General features: G+C 35.5%; 1 protein-coding gene and 1 non-coding gene across 4 annotated transcripts in view; one reads left to right on the forward strand and one right to left on the reverse strand.

The window, feature by feature from the left end:
- Positions 1 to 15829, forward strand: part of LOC125875232 (probable serine/threonine-protein kinase PBL9) — a 1122098-nt gene that overhangs the window by 399582 nt on the left and 706687 nt on the right. The window lies entirely within an intron of this gene.
- TRNAK-UUU (transfer RNA lysine (anticodon UUU)) lies at positions 1465 to 1536 on the reverse strand. The gene has a single exon. It is a non-coding gene; the product is annotated as a tRNA-Lys (tRNA).

Genomic DNA, 15829 nt, shown 5'->3' on the forward strand with positions numbered 1-15829 from the left:
GCATTAAGCGTGTCTAATACACACCACTTTAGCAATGTGACACTCGTATGTTCTTCACATATCCAACCTTAAATTTTTTCCCAATCCCTTATATGCCTAAATCCAAATTCAAGCAAACCTCCATTTTCTGGTAACTTCTTTATTGTTGGAATTTGAAAATTGAGTTACTGAAAATCTGAAAGATTGGATGGTATTGGGTGTAAAGAAGTTGATTGTTGAACTACTACTGAATCCAGTATTCTTATTAAAATTTACGATTTGAAGAGTGAAAGAAAAGAGTTATTCTTATGGAAGCAAAGGTGAAGAAGGAAAGTGATATTGTATCTAGCTTGAATTCTTTCCCTAGAAGCAAGCACATTTTTCCCTCAAATAAGACGAGATTTTTGGATTATACCATGCAAGTATGATTTGTTTTATTAAAAACTTATCTAGGTTTTTAAAATATTGTGAATGAGGTGATTGGTGAGTACCTCTATAAAGTGATAAATATTGCATTTTGAGGTAATGATGAAAAATCTAATATGACATAATCAAAAAGAAAAATCTAAGATGACATAAAAATTGCATCTTGTTTTTTTATATGCTTCTTGTGATTACAATTGAAGATATGCTAGAGATTTTTTTTTCTTTTTCTATATTCATATCCATTGCCTTGATTTGCTTTTGAAGTAGCAAAACATCTTGAAAGAGGTTATAAGCTATTATAATTTTGATATACATCTCTCAAGCGTACATGAGAACCATTCCAATGGCAAAACCCAGTAGTGAAAGGTTGAAGGAGACAATTGAGAGTGAAGACGAGCTTTCTATAGATGGTTAAAGAAAGTGTTGGGAAGATGAGCTTTATTCTTTGAGGCTCTCAACACCTCTCTAGCTACTTCCCTAATGCAATTAGTTATCTTATCCCGTGTACTGCTAGCATCCCTACTACTCCCCAAGCCCCCGTTACCAATAAATAACTTTCCTTCTATCTCCTGAGCTGTGATAGTAGTCAAGCTACCTTACTTGATCCTCAATATATCATACAAGCCCTCTTCTTCCACTTACTCTTAAATCTCTAAATTCATAGTCAAACGTTTATGTTGGATTGTAGATACTCCGGAAGGTCACCAAGTGATTCTCCTTCTTCAAGAAACTCAAGTTAGTTATCACCAAAAAAAAAACTTTTATAAAGTCCAAAAGGAATCCTTTTCTATTCCCAAAAACAAAACAACCATGAACCTTATCATAACCCCTCAAAGTAGTCTCAATGTGGTCATTTAATCCAGTTTTTGTTTAATTATATGTACCACTAACAATATATATTAACGTTTTATAAACAATTTCGATGTATCAAAATTTAATTTCTACTAATAGTTATATATCTTTAATTTTATAGTTTTTAGAAAGCCATTAATCATATTGCAAACAAAATAAACTATATTCTATAGTTTGAATGTGTTCTAAATCACCAAAATAAAAATTCGCCGTCTGTGGGGATCGAACCCACGACCACGTGGTTAAAAGCCACGCGCTCTACCACTGAGCTAAGACGGCCACTATATTTATTTGGTTGATAATTTTCTTAATTAACCACTAACATCTACATAACCAGGAATTTAAGATTATCATTTTTGGTTTAGTATAATTATCAATCCTTTATTATTATATAATGTCTATAACAATAATATACAAAAACGTAAAATTAATAAAAATCAAATTGTTAAATAATTCTATCTAACGCGATTGAACAATACAAGACCAAGAAAGGTTATCGTGATAGAATTTTTGCCGCAACCAAGTTACAAAAATGGTTGGAAAAATAAAAACGAATGTTAAATGTAAATGTTGATCGATGATAATATCCTCAAATGTTGATTGACTTTTATACCTTTTAAAAAATAAATTACTTCTTCAAAAATACATTTTTGTTGGATAAAATTGTATATTTATAACTTTAGAATCATGGACTTTCAATCCTAAATAACTTCCAGGTTTTGTGTTACTTGGGATATTATGTCCTACTCATGGGTGAAGTCCTAAACACTTATACCGACTTCAACAACCTTTTAAATCAATTTACGTGTCTATTTGTTTGATTTTATACAAGTTTAAGTGTTAATTTGTATAATTTTAAAGTTGAAATAGATGTCAGCTAAAACCAAGTTATAAAGTACGTTTATATATTGTGCCTTTATTTATTAGTAAAGTTTTACCATGCGTTTGACCATGCTTTTTGGGAAAAATATTTGACTTTTTTTAAAAAAGAAATAATTTTATATTCATAAGTTCTAAAAATTATTCAAAATACTCATAAGTTTGTATTATCATTTTATAATGAAGATGTTCGGTGAAAAACAATGACGATGGACATAATTAATATGAATTTGAAAAAAAGAGAGGAAGAAAACAAAAGAAACATACCCTTGATTGGTATACAAATAACTATTATTACTACTTGTTATTAGAAGCGACTTCGGAGAGCAAGTTTAGATAAAAATTGTATAAAATATGTATATAATGCTATATATTTTATACAACAAACTAGGAAATAAATTATTCCAAAACTATAAATGATGAGTGTTTTTATAAAATATAAAAGTTTGGGGGTAATTTTTAAAAACTCCCAAATAATAGTATTTGTCCCAAATTCTAAATTTTTCTAGAACTTGAGAACTTGGCCAAAAACCAGTTTCCAATTTTTTTTCCAACTTAAAAAAAAATATATATATTTGTTGCCAAACAGGTCCTTAGCCTTATGTAGACCGTAGGTCCTCATGAGAGTTAATATCTTAAAAGATTACTGAACCATAAGAAATTATCTAACAAAGTCACTGAACTTTGTTTTATACCAATAAAATTACTCAACTTAAAACTTTTATCTTCAAAAATCACTCAACTACATTTATCATTAAAATATATTTAACATGACAAAATAAATTACTATTTTTATGTCATTTAATCACGAATTCCACAAAAAATAAATTAATAATTCTGATATTAGTTACTCCTTCCGTTTAAAAAAAATGACCTAGTTTGACTTGGAACGGAGTTTAAGAAAAGAAACAAGACTTTTTAATCTTGTGGTTCTAAATTAAAGTTACGTCAATTGTACCAAAATGCCCTTTAATCTTGTGGCCTTAAACATGCCACGTGGAAAGTTGAAGTTAAAGTATTGCCAAAAAAGGAAAGGGGTCATTCTTTTTAAACCAGACTAAAAAGGAAACTAAGCCATTCTTTCAGAAATAGAGGGAGTACATTTTTCAAGTTTATTCAAAATTTGGGAGTCGAATTACATTTTAGCATGCGAGTTTATAAAATGGATTTAATATAGTAAATTTAAATCCTAATTAAAAAAACACTTCAATTCTTTGTCAACATATTTATTTATTTGTTTTTTTATAAAAAAATAAATTTGACACAAGTCACATAAATAAATTTTAGAACATAAAATTAACTAGTTGTAACATTTCAAAAATTTCTAAGTTACGACTTGAGTCATTCTTGTCACTCCCCAAGCCTACACCTTGGACGTGGCCGACACTCGAGAACCATTGCTGGCCCCAAGCGAACCTTTGGCCTGACTTACTTACTCAGCGGAAGACTTTACTCAAGATAAATACTTTTAAAACAAGTAAACTGAACTGCTCAAAATATAACTTAGAATGTATTATAATAACATTCACTGCCAAAGTGGCAACTCAAGTCTCAACTTAACTGAAAAGAAAAAGTAAAGACTCATGAACTAACATCACTAACTCTGTCTATGAAGCCTCTAAACAACTGAGATGGATGTCGGGACAAGACCCATGATATCCTAATGAACAAAAATACTGAAAGCAATAAAAGGATCCTCCGGAAAGCTAGGAGGCTCACCAACTGATTCTGAGTGCTCAACTGGATCAACGAGGCGCTGGATGCTGATCCTGATTACGTGCGTCTGCATCATAATAAGATGCAGGTCAACTGGCATCAGTACATTGAATGTACGAGTATGCGAGTTGGAATGCTAAACATAACTTAAGCTTGAAAAGAATCTGAAAAAAAACACTTACCTTGCTTTACTCAACTCCTGGATAACTTAACTCAATATAAAGCAATAAAACACATGCAATATATAGAAAGCTTTTAAAACAATAGAAAACAACTTAGTTCGTTAAAGAAAATGCAATAACAAACTCAACTTTACTCATATAAATAAAGTAATATAGTTTATGTGGGAGTTTCTCTAATCGACAACCATCACTATGAGCCTAAGTGGTGATACAACGTCTTGCCCATGCTGCCAGAACTTTCCTACACTTTGCCATCATATAGAACGCTTAACTAATTGGATCCACTACTCTATGCTAAAAATATCTTAAGGAGTCATCTAAAAAGTATGATTCTTTACTACCCATGATGACTACATGGTTTATGGAGACGTGAGTTCTTCCACCGGAGGGTTAGTGTGAGTGCAAATTACGATGGTCTGGGTCGTGACAGAGTTGGTATCAGAGCCTAGGTTCATTGATTTTGATGTACCAAAATGAGTCTCGTAGAGTCTCGTAGAACGGTACGGGGATGCCTTTACTTTTCTTCAAGAGGCTATAGGACTTTAGGAAATCTCTCTATTTTCTCTTGTCTCCTTTCGTGCTATAACTTGATTTCAATTGGTATCTATCGATTCAAATTGGTATCTAACTTCCTTCACTCTTTTGTCTGCAAATGGTTAATACTAGATTTAACGGCGTTAGGCCCGTAGCTCCCGTCAATGCTCCAGTTGAGGAATCTGCAGCGAGAGGTTGCGATCGAGGCGGAGGTAGAGGCTATGGAAGAGTAGCGCCGGTTGGGAATGGAGCTCCTGTTGAGAATGCTCCTGTGAATGAGAACCCTCATGCGTATCTTGAAGAGATTGAAGAAGAGAATGTTGAGGATGTGGGACAAGAGGAAGAGGTGCAGGCAGAGACTATCGATGTTCCCCCCACAGACCCAATGTTAGCTCAGCAAATCATGTCATTCTTGAAAGGGTTGGTTGGTCCTGGAGTGCTTCCTTCTGTTCAAGAAACTCAAGCTCCCTCTAATCCCCCTGTTGCTAGCACTGCGCCCAAGATGGGTGGAACGGGAGGTAATAATGCTTTCTTCCGTCCTTTGTTGGGTTCTATTATGACTGGTAATGAGAATGAAATGTTGACTAAGTTTTTGAAGTTAAAGCCTCATGTGTTTCTTGGTTATGAGAATGAGGATGCTTATGAGTTTATTGTAGATTGCTATGAGATGCTTTATAAGTTGGGAATTGTCCATCAACATGGGGTTGAGTTTGTGTCCTTTCAACTTCAAGGTGAGGCTAAGTAGTGGTGGAGAACTTATATGGAATGCAGATCTTCTACTTTACCTTCACTTACTTGGACCCAATTTCATGCTCTATTTTTGGAGAAATATGTGCCTATGACTTTGAGGGATTGCAAGAAGGATGAGTTCATGGCTTTGGAGCAAGGTGGTATGACTGTGGCTGCTTATGAGGCCAGGTTTCATGCTTTGTCTGGATATGCTACTCAATTGGTGACTACTGAGGAAGAGAGAATCCGATTATTTATTAGGGGACTAAATTTTGAGTTGCAAGTATTATCTGTTCATACGACTTCTCCAGGGAGGAGCTTTAATAAGGTAACAAACTATGTTAAGAAAGTGGAGGGGCTGAGGCGAGACGGTCAGGCTAAGACATTGGCAAAAAGGGACAAGAATTCAGGCAACTTTCAAGGTTCTTATTCCAGAGGTTCAGGGAGGCCAACGCTGGCAGCCAAGCCAATTCAGTCCGCTATGCCCGCTTCTACAGGTAATTACTCGAGAACTCTACCTTATAATTTGATTCAGGATAGCCAATGAGTCGTACCTTCGACGGGCAGCAAACCCTCTTTTGATCGTACATGTTACAATTGTGGTGAACCTGGGCATGTGAGGAGAGATTGTCCCCACCCACGTGTGTTAGATTCCGCGCAGCAGCAGTCTAGAGCAGTGGTACCCGCGGGGAATGATAATAATGGTCGAGAGCGTCCATAAGGTGGGCGAGGAGGTAATCAGCGAGGCCGTGGAGGTAGAGGAAATGGTAATGCATGCAGGGGTAACGTGCACCCAGGCAGGGAAGTGGCTCGTCAAGATGTTATGGCTTAGTGTTATGCTTTTCTGAGCAAGAATGAGACAGAGGCATCTGATGTGGTGATCATATGTACTATTCTTGTATGTGACCGGATGGCTAATGTGTTATTTGATTCGAGTTCTACTTAGTCTTATGTATCCGTGCGATTTGCCTCAGAATTTGATATGATTTGTGATATACTTTATGCCCCTATCAATGTTTCTTCTCCAATTGGAGAGTCAGTCATAGTTACCCATGTCTATCGTGCTTGTCCTATTTTGTTTATGGGTTTTTAGACTTGGGCTGATTTGGTGATTTTGGATATGACTGACTTTGATATAATCTTAGGCATGAATTAGTTGTCCCCCTATTATGCCGTGCTTAGTTGTAATACCAAGTCTGTAACTCTAGAAATTCCGGGAAGGGAAAAATTAGAGTGGGAAGGGGTGTACAAGACTAAGCAAGCTAAGATTATATCCTCCATTCAGGCTAGTAAATTAGTAGAGCAGGGTTGCTTGGCTTATTTGGTTCATATTAGAGATGTTGAGATTGAGGCTCCATCCATTGGGTCTATTCTTGTGGTGTCAGAATTTAGAGAAGTGTTTCCTAATAACTTGCCTAGTATGCCTCCGGATAGAGATATAGATTTTTGCATTGATTTAGAGCTTGGTTCTTGTCCCATTTCCATCCCTCCATATCCCATGGCTGCGACAGAGATAAGATAGCTTAAGGCTCAAAAACGATTTATTCGTCCTAGTGCTTCCCCATGTTGTGCTTCAGTCTTGTTTATTAATAAAAAGGATGGTAGTATAAGAATGTGTATAGATTACCGACAATTAAATAGGGTCACTATTCGAAACAAATACCATTTACCTCGAATAAATGATCTTTTTGACCAATTGCAAGATGCATCCATTTTCTCTAAGATTGATCTAAGGTTTGGCTACTATCAATTGAAAATTGGCCTGAGGATGTGCCCAAGACACTGTTTAGAACCCTCTATGGGCACTACGAGTTTTTGGTTCTGTCTTTTGGTTTGACCAATGAGCCTACAACTTTCATGAGTTTAATGAATGGGGGTGTTCAAACCATTTCTTGATTCATTTGTTATAGTCTTCATTGGTGATATTTTGGTATATTTGAAAAGTGAGGAAGAGCATGCCGACCATCTTCGTATTGTTTTGGGTGTTCTTAGAAAACAAAGGTTGTATGCTAAATTTTCTAAGTGTGAATTTTGGTTGAAATCAGTTGCATTTTTGGGGCATGTTGTTTCAAAAGAAGGGGTAATGGTAGATCCTCAAAAGATTGAGGTGGCTAAGAATTGGGTTCGGCTTAGTTCCGTGACGGAAGTGAGGAGTTTTGTGGGGCTCGCTAGCTACTATCGTCGATTCGTGAAGAACTTTGCTTCTATTGCCACTCACTTGACTAATTTTCGCCAAAAAGGAGATACCATTTGAATGGACTGAAAAATGTGAGGAGAGCTTTCAAAAGCTCAAGACTCTCTTGACCACCACACCTATCCTAGCATTAACGGTGGAAGGTAAAGATTTTATTGTTTATTGTGATACTTCACATTCTGGTTTGGGTGCTGTGTTGATGTAGGATAAGAATGTTATAACTTATGCCTCGCGTCAATTGAAGTGCATGAGAGGAATTATCCAACGCATGATTTAGAGTTGGCAGCAGTAGTGTTTGCTCTTAAAATGTAGCGACATTACCTCTATGGTGAGAAATGTGAGGTATTTACTGATCATTGTAGTTTGCAGCATGTGTTCACTCAAAAGGATCTGAATTTGAGATAATGAACGTGGATGGAGTTACTTAAAGATTTTGATGTCACCATTCAATACCATCCGGGCAAGGCTAATGTGGTGGCAGACTCTTTGTGTCGAAAAACAATGAGTATGGGTAGTTTAGCTTGTTTGAGTGTATCCAAGCGACCTTTGGCTAAGGAAATTTAGACCTTAGAGTCCAAGTTCATGTAGTTGGGCATCTCAGAAAGAGGAGGGGGTTTAGCTAGTATTGAAGTAAGGGCCACATTCATTGAGGAGATCAAGGCCAAACAATTAGAGGATGAAAATTTGGAGGAGCTTAGAAAGAAGACTGTGATTGGTAAGGCACAAGAGACCACTCTGAATACGAATGGTGTGATCAATTTCAAAAGGAGAATATGCGTTCCTAGAGTAGATGACTTGATTGAGAAATTGTTGGCAGAGTCTCATGGTTTGCGATATTCTATTCATCCGGGTGTGACCAAGACGTAAGATTTGAAACGAATTTATTGGTGGCCAGGCATGAAGAAAGATATAGCGGACTTTGTGGCGAAGTGTCAAAATTGTCAACAAGTGAAGTATGCATCAAAGGCTTGCTAGTTTACTTCAAACAATGCCAATTCTGGAATGGAAGTGGGAAATGATATCCATGGATTTCGTGGTTGGTCTTCCCAAGACTTTGGGGATGTTTGATTCTATTTGGGTAGTGGTTGATAGATTGACTAAGTCAACCCACTTTATTCTGGTAAGAATAGATTATAATGCTGAACAATTGGCTAAGGTGTATGTGAAAGAGATAGTGAGGTTGCACGGGGTGCCCCTCTCTATCATCTCAGACCGTGGTACCCAATTCACATCCAAGTTTTGGAGGAAATTGCATGATGAATTGGGCACACAACTTACTTTTAGTACAACCTTCCATCCACAGACAGATGGACAGTCAGAGAGGACTATTCAAGTGTTAGAAGACATGTTAAGGGCATGTGTGATTGACCGTGGAGGGCATTGGGATAGGTTCCTACCTTTGTGTGAATTCTCCTATAATAATAGTTATCACTCCAGCATACATATGGTATCATTTGAGGCACTCTATGGGAGGGGATGTAGATCACCCATAGGATAGTTTGGGCTAGGGATATGAAACCTTTGGGGGTTCATTTAATGAAGGATGCTCAAGATAAGGTGAAGAGTATTCATGCTAAGCTTCTAACAACCCAGAGTAGACAAAAGAGGTATGCCGATCATATGGTAAGAGACATGGAGTTTCAAACCAGTGAGAATATTATTCTTAAAGTATCACCCATGAAAAGGGTGATGAGATTCGACAAAAAGGGTAAGTTAAGTCCGCGATACATTGGTCCCTTTGAAGTTCTTGAATGTGTAGGACCGGTAGCGTATAGATTGGATTTACCTCCTAACCTATCGGGGGTTTATCTCGAATTTCATGTGTCCATGTTGAAGAATGAAGAGATATCATGGTGATGAGGATTATATCATTAAGTGGGACTCAATTGTGTTAGACAAGGACCTCCAATATGAGGAGGAACCGATTATAATTCTTGATCGTGATGTGCGTAAGTTGAGGACCAAGGAGATTAAGTCTGTGAAGGTTCAATGGAAGCATTGTTCAGTTGAAGAAGCTACTTGGGAAATCGAGAGGGACATGCGAGACACGTATCCCCAATTGTTCGTCGATTAAGGTACTACTTCATTCCTTCCTTAGCCTATTTTTCGTAAGATTGTCACTCGGGGATGAGTGATAGGTAAATTGGTATCTATTGTAACGACCTGTTCCAGTCGTTATAGAAATGCCAACGGGGGAAAATTTGGGGCCAATTTTTTGTCCATAGTATTTGGATTGCCCAACCTAGTCCAGATTTGGATGAAATTGGAGATTTTAAGGTGTAGGGAAATCTAATAACAATCGGGTGAGTTAACTATGATTTTTATTACATGAGTAGTTAGATAACTCGCTAAGGAATCCGTACGACTTAATGAAATTGAATTTGGGCTAGTAGAACTCCCGTAATCAATCTTAGCGTGAAAGGGTATTTTCTGAGCATCGTGGATTAGAGGTGTTTTGTGAAATTGGGATCTTAGAATTATTAAAATAGCTCACTGGTTCGTGAAAGCCGCCTTGACGGGGGTTTCTACCGCTCTAGTTGGGTAGCTACAGAGGGGTAAGGGCCGCTGTGGCAGACTCGATGCGACTTAAGGTCGTTAATAAACCCCTAAACGACCTTATTATGCACTTTTTGACTTTTAGAGCTAAGGAACGAACCCCAAGCAACTCCTACTCATTTTTCACCATTTTTGAGGCTAAATGTAAGCTTTTCACTCTCCTAATCCATTTTTCGATCTGTAGAATGTAATAAAATGGGTAATTATCAATAGAGGAGGGTTTTGATCTAGATTCTATGGTGGAAACAACCCTAATTTGGNAAGCCGCCTTGACGGGGGTTTCTACCGCTCTAGTTGGGTAGCTACAGCGGGGTAAGGGCCGCTGTGGCAGACTCGACGCGACTTAAGGTCGTTAATAAACCCCTAAACGACCTTATTATGCACTTTTTGACTTGAGCTAAGGAACGAACCCCAAGCAACTCCTACTCATTTTCACCATTTTTGAGGCTAAATGTAAGCTTTTCACTCTCCTAATCCATTTTTCGATCTGTAGAATGTAATAAAATGGGTAATTATCAATAGAGGAGGGTTTTGATCTAGATTCTATGGTGGAAACAACCCTAATTTGGATACTTGGGATTATGGGTATGATTATGGTTGTTAAATTGTTAGTAATCTGGGTAATTAGTGATTGTTTATTGATTCCCGTATTATATTGATTGTTTGTAGACCAAGAACAAGCGAAACGAATCCGGAAAGGGAAGGATCAAGTTTTTTTGAGTTTCAAGTTTGTTCCGATGTAGGTGATGGTTGTGATTATATGTTTGTGTGATATATGTTTGTTCTTGCTTTATTATAATACTTGCATGTATGTGAATGTTGCATTATTGATCACACTAAACGTAAATGAGATAGATGAATGATGAATGCCATGAATCATGACTTGTTTGTATGAACTTGAGAAGATACTTGTGATTGTGGTGTGTTGAATGGATCGGTTGCCACGTTTCGGCATAACTAATTGGGATCGGTTACCATGTTCTAGCATAATTATGGGATCGGTTGCCACGTTCCGGCATAAGCATTGGATCGGGTACCATGTTCCGGTATGGTAACTATTTGGGTTTGGGTTCCATGAGAGGACCAATGACTAGTCGTAATTGTGTATCTTGAGAATGTAAAATAGTTTGTTGTTTGTAAATGTTGATGATATTGTATATGTTCGATATATGCATGTGATTATATTGTTGTATTGACTTATGTATGTTACACTTAGTGGGATAGCCGTGTGATCCTACCAGTACACTGTGATTGTGTACTGATACTGCACTTGCTCTTATTTTTGTTGAGTACAAGGCATTTTCCGGTGGCTATTGACAGACCTCTCTTAGAAGATCAGTGATCGTTCAATTTCAAGAGTGAGCCAATTCTTTCGGGCTTCCATGAGTTATCTTTCGTCTATGTCCACCATTTCGGACTTAGGCTTGTTCTAGTTAGTATTAGTTCATTAGTTTGGGGTTGTATCCCTTCTTGTTTAGACTTGTTGAACTTTAGATGTTTTGGTACATTGACCTTCAGGTTCTAGGCATTACTTCCGCAATATTAGTTTATTATTGTTAGACTTTTGTTAGAGTTTATGGGAGCTCTATTTCTTTCCTTAGTATTTAACTTGCTTCCGTAACATAAATGCTTTAGAATTTTGATTTAGTTGCTTGGTTTGGGTTGTAGTAGTGGTTCTCCCACCGGAGGGTTGGTGTGGGTGCCAATCACGATGGTCTGGGTCATGACAAATCTAGACTTGGTGAAATTTTGGGATAAAAGTTGAGTTCTGCGGTTTGGGTATACGGACCGTCGAAAGGTCTCATCGAAGTTAGATGAATTTTAGGCCCCAGTCAGTCAAACTATGGTTGACCAATATAGTCAGTAAGAATTCCTACAAGCCATAGGTTGCAATTGTAGGTATGCCATACAGTTATTTTAAAGGGTCTTTGGGTCTCTTTTTTCTGTAAAAACCTCGGAAGTTGGAAAGTCTAAAAAGAAAGATAATGCCAAAAAATTGACCAAAGCAAGTTTCTACGAGTCCAACCTACGAACCGTAGGAACTCCTATGGGTCGTAGGAAGGAAGTCGTAGACCAAAGTTGAATTTTGAAAAATTAAGTTTTTGAATATTTGACCTACGACATGATAGGACGAACTGTAGACAGTTTGACGGGTTGTAGGACTGACTCGTAGGATTGATTTAGAGATTTGACGTAGGAACTCAAGCAGAAAATAATTGTCCTAGGTGGAGCTTCAAAATCCTCAAAAATCTTGAAATGGATTAATTTTTTTTTATTTTCACTATTTATTTTAATGAAATTATTACCCTTTGTGATCCTGCTGGGGTCATCTATGATCACAAATTAAAGATATCGCGAGGCTCCTTATTACACCATGATGCCATATTTTTTCCTCATACACGATTACGACTTATTCTCTTACAAATACAAAATCTTATACCAACATTAAGAAAAACAAAATCCAATACTATCAAGAATGATTTTTTTATTGTTCAAAACATACTCATCCCTTTGGGCCCCAACATAAACCTCTCAAATAAGTTCCAAATGGTAAATATAACTTCTACATATTCATGGATAACAAAAAAAAAAGTTAAATCTAAAATTCATAATCGGGTTGAAACATTATTAATAAGAGAGCCATTTAATCGAACATTGGAAAGTAAAATATAATATAATTTTGTGGATAGTTATAGAAAGTTTTTTTGTTTTATTTTTTTTCACACAGTGTTTGATACCCATTTTCCATCCAACTAATGTAGATTTGAGTCGGAAAGTATTATTTTGGAGGTAAAACGCCCCTACCAGATGTTATTTAATCCTCAAAGATCGAACCCCAAACTTTTATTCAAGAGTGAAAATTACTATCCACCTACCACTATATTAGATATTAATACTAATAGAAAAATAAGATGATATTAGTTACAAACTTCATCGCTAATTTGTCACTAAATATCTTGTGACTTATAATATCTTATTAATTAATCGATAAATATGAGAAATAATTTTTTTTAACTGCATAATTTGTTCGTCGCTAATTTCTATTTTTAGTAGATAAAAAGAAGAAAATGAACTTACCTTTTAAAATTGTAACTTTAATGGTGTTAGCGACAAAAAAATAAGCAATTAAATAACAAAATTTATCTCTCAAAGTTGTTAAATAAATAGCGCAATTATTATACCTATAGAATGTATAATGATCTAAATTTTATGGTGATTATTTACTCTAAAAAATGATATAATTTATTGGTCATTTAACTGGGCACCTAATGACTTTCTTGAACAATCAACTTCATCTATCTATTTTAATTTTGAAGATGCAAAAGGCAAGTAAATATATGTGATAATAATGATTTATATAATTTATTATTACATTGTTTTTATATGACACTTGTTTGAAGGAAAAAAATATTGTTCAACTTTTAATTGCTATTTTGATCTCACAACTTTTAAAGTTATGCTTTTCCACTTACAAAAAATATTGTTCTTTTTATTTATTTATTTAAATTTGGATGCATTGTCCATGTTATTAATTATTCAAAATGAGCCAATAATACAAAAAGGAACCTGGTCGACCCAAAAGTGACCTGACCAGGTGAAAATAAACACGACCCTACAATTGAGTTTCCTAATTGAGCCTTTAATTTCCAATTTCTCCACCTACTCTTTCTCTTCCTTGTTGTTGTAGCCGCTGGAGATGTTCTTCATTGTGGTTATTGCTATTGTTCTCAGCTGTCAAAGACATATAACTGTTAATTTATGACCTCTTTTTCTCCATTGACTTCTTTTGCCTTGTAGATGTACCTTCCAGTTTGAATTTTGGTAAACTTCAACGAGGGCATGGCCCTTGCATTCCAGTATTGTAGATTAGATCCATGTAAGATTATCACTTTCTCCTCCTTTTTTCTCCCCATTAAACCACTAAACCTCTTCAATTTGTAGTTGAAGACGAACAGTAAGGGGATGCACCCGCGGTTCATCGTTGTGATATAAAAAATATTGTTGAACTTTTGATTTCTATTTGTTTTTGTTTATTCTCAATAATTAAATGGACATGTATGATTACTCAATTAACATCAATAATAACCATTTTTATTGCATAATTTTATTTAACAACGAATTTGATAGGTACAAAGACTTTGATTGCTTCCTGCTGCAGTACAAACACAATCAGGAGGCATCGAACTTGATGGCCAGTGAAATAGAGCTAGATTTCCACAACTAATATTAGCACAGACATCATTAGTCGTAAAAGTTCCTGGGCAAAATTTAGTATCATCACCTGATAAAAATTAATGAGAAGATTACACATAAATCGACATGATTAAAAAAAGTGAATAATGAAAACATATATCTGAACACATACTTATTGATAAAATAATTTCATATGCATCGGATAAAAAAATCATACCTAGTGAATGGTCAAACAAAGTGAAAAATATTGTCATAGAGAAAAGAAAAGGCATAGTGAAACTCTTCATGTTTTTTTCACTATTGAACTTTTGTATACTATGAAAGTATGAATTGTCTATGCTATTTAGGACTCTTATATATGGGCTGAAGGAAGATATGAAATTATCATATTAATTAGTATAATTTTTATAAATCTGTAATTTTTAATTACTTTATAAAAGATATAGATGAATTTATTGTACTAGTTCAAATAAGGCTAGTAAATTTGTATCTTTAAATTACTGGTAAAAAAATATTATGTGTCATAAAATAAAAATAAGTTTATGATATGTTGAAATAAAGCTAGTACATCTATCTAATTAATTGCTAATAGAATACAAATGATATTATGCTGCTAGAGCCTATTTCAATTTCTGCTATAAACTGTTTTTTTCTAGAAACACTTTTTAAAAATGACTTTTCTAAAAAATGCTTTAGAAAATAATCTATTTGTGTTTGGCTAATTCATTTGAAAAATGCTTTTGATAAGAAAATTTTGTTTGACTAAGTTTTTTTAAAAAAGTGCTCTTTTAAGAATCAAATTATGAAAAAATGGTATGTATCAATGTACTTTTAATACTAAGATTACTTTATAGAGAGAACCTATTTTAAATATCTATTACAAATATTGTGATTAAAATTTTATTTTATTTAAATTAAAATTTACATATTCAATTTTTGAATCAATATTATACATAAATAAATGTAACACCTCAGAATTTGAAAAAGGAAAGATTTCACTTATTAGCTACTGGTTGTGTTCTACAGATCCATTCTACGGGTCGTAGATGCTTCTACAGACTATAGAGTGCATTCGTAGGAAGTGGGTCAAGTTTTGAGAAATGGTGCGTCGGTAGGGACCCAGAGAGCTGCCTTCGCTTTTGGCGTTCCTTCGTAGATCTCCGGATTTCACCCCTACACACGAAATTCCAATCTCCTCTGTCTCACTCAAGTGAATTGGTTTCGAGAGCATTCCGCCAGTTTTTGGCGGCTTTCACTTTGAAGTCCCAATAACTTGATCAACCTTTGACCAGAACAAATCGTGGGATGTTCTACAGACCGTAGATGGGTTCCTTAGAAGCAATCCAAACTTGGTGAAATTTTGGGGTAAAATTTGAGTTCTTTGGTTTGGGTATACGGACCGTCGGAAGGTCTCATCGAAGTTAGATGAATTTTAGGCCCAATCACTCAAACTACGGTTGACCAATATAGTCTTTAAGAATTCCTACAAGTCGTAGGTTGCAATGGTAGGTTTTCCATGCAGTTATTTTAAAGGATATTTGAGTCTTTTTCTGTAAAAACTTCGGAAGTTGAAAAGTCCAAAAGGAAA

Source organism: Solanum stenotomum, chromosome 8 (assembly GCF_019186545.1).
Source record: "Solanum stenotomum isolate F172 chromosome 8, ASM1918654v1, whole genome shotgun sequence".
In the NCBI taxonomy this organism is placed as follows: Eukaryota; Viridiplantae; Streptophyta; class Magnoliopsida; order Solanales; family Solanaceae; genus Solanum; species Solanum stenotomum.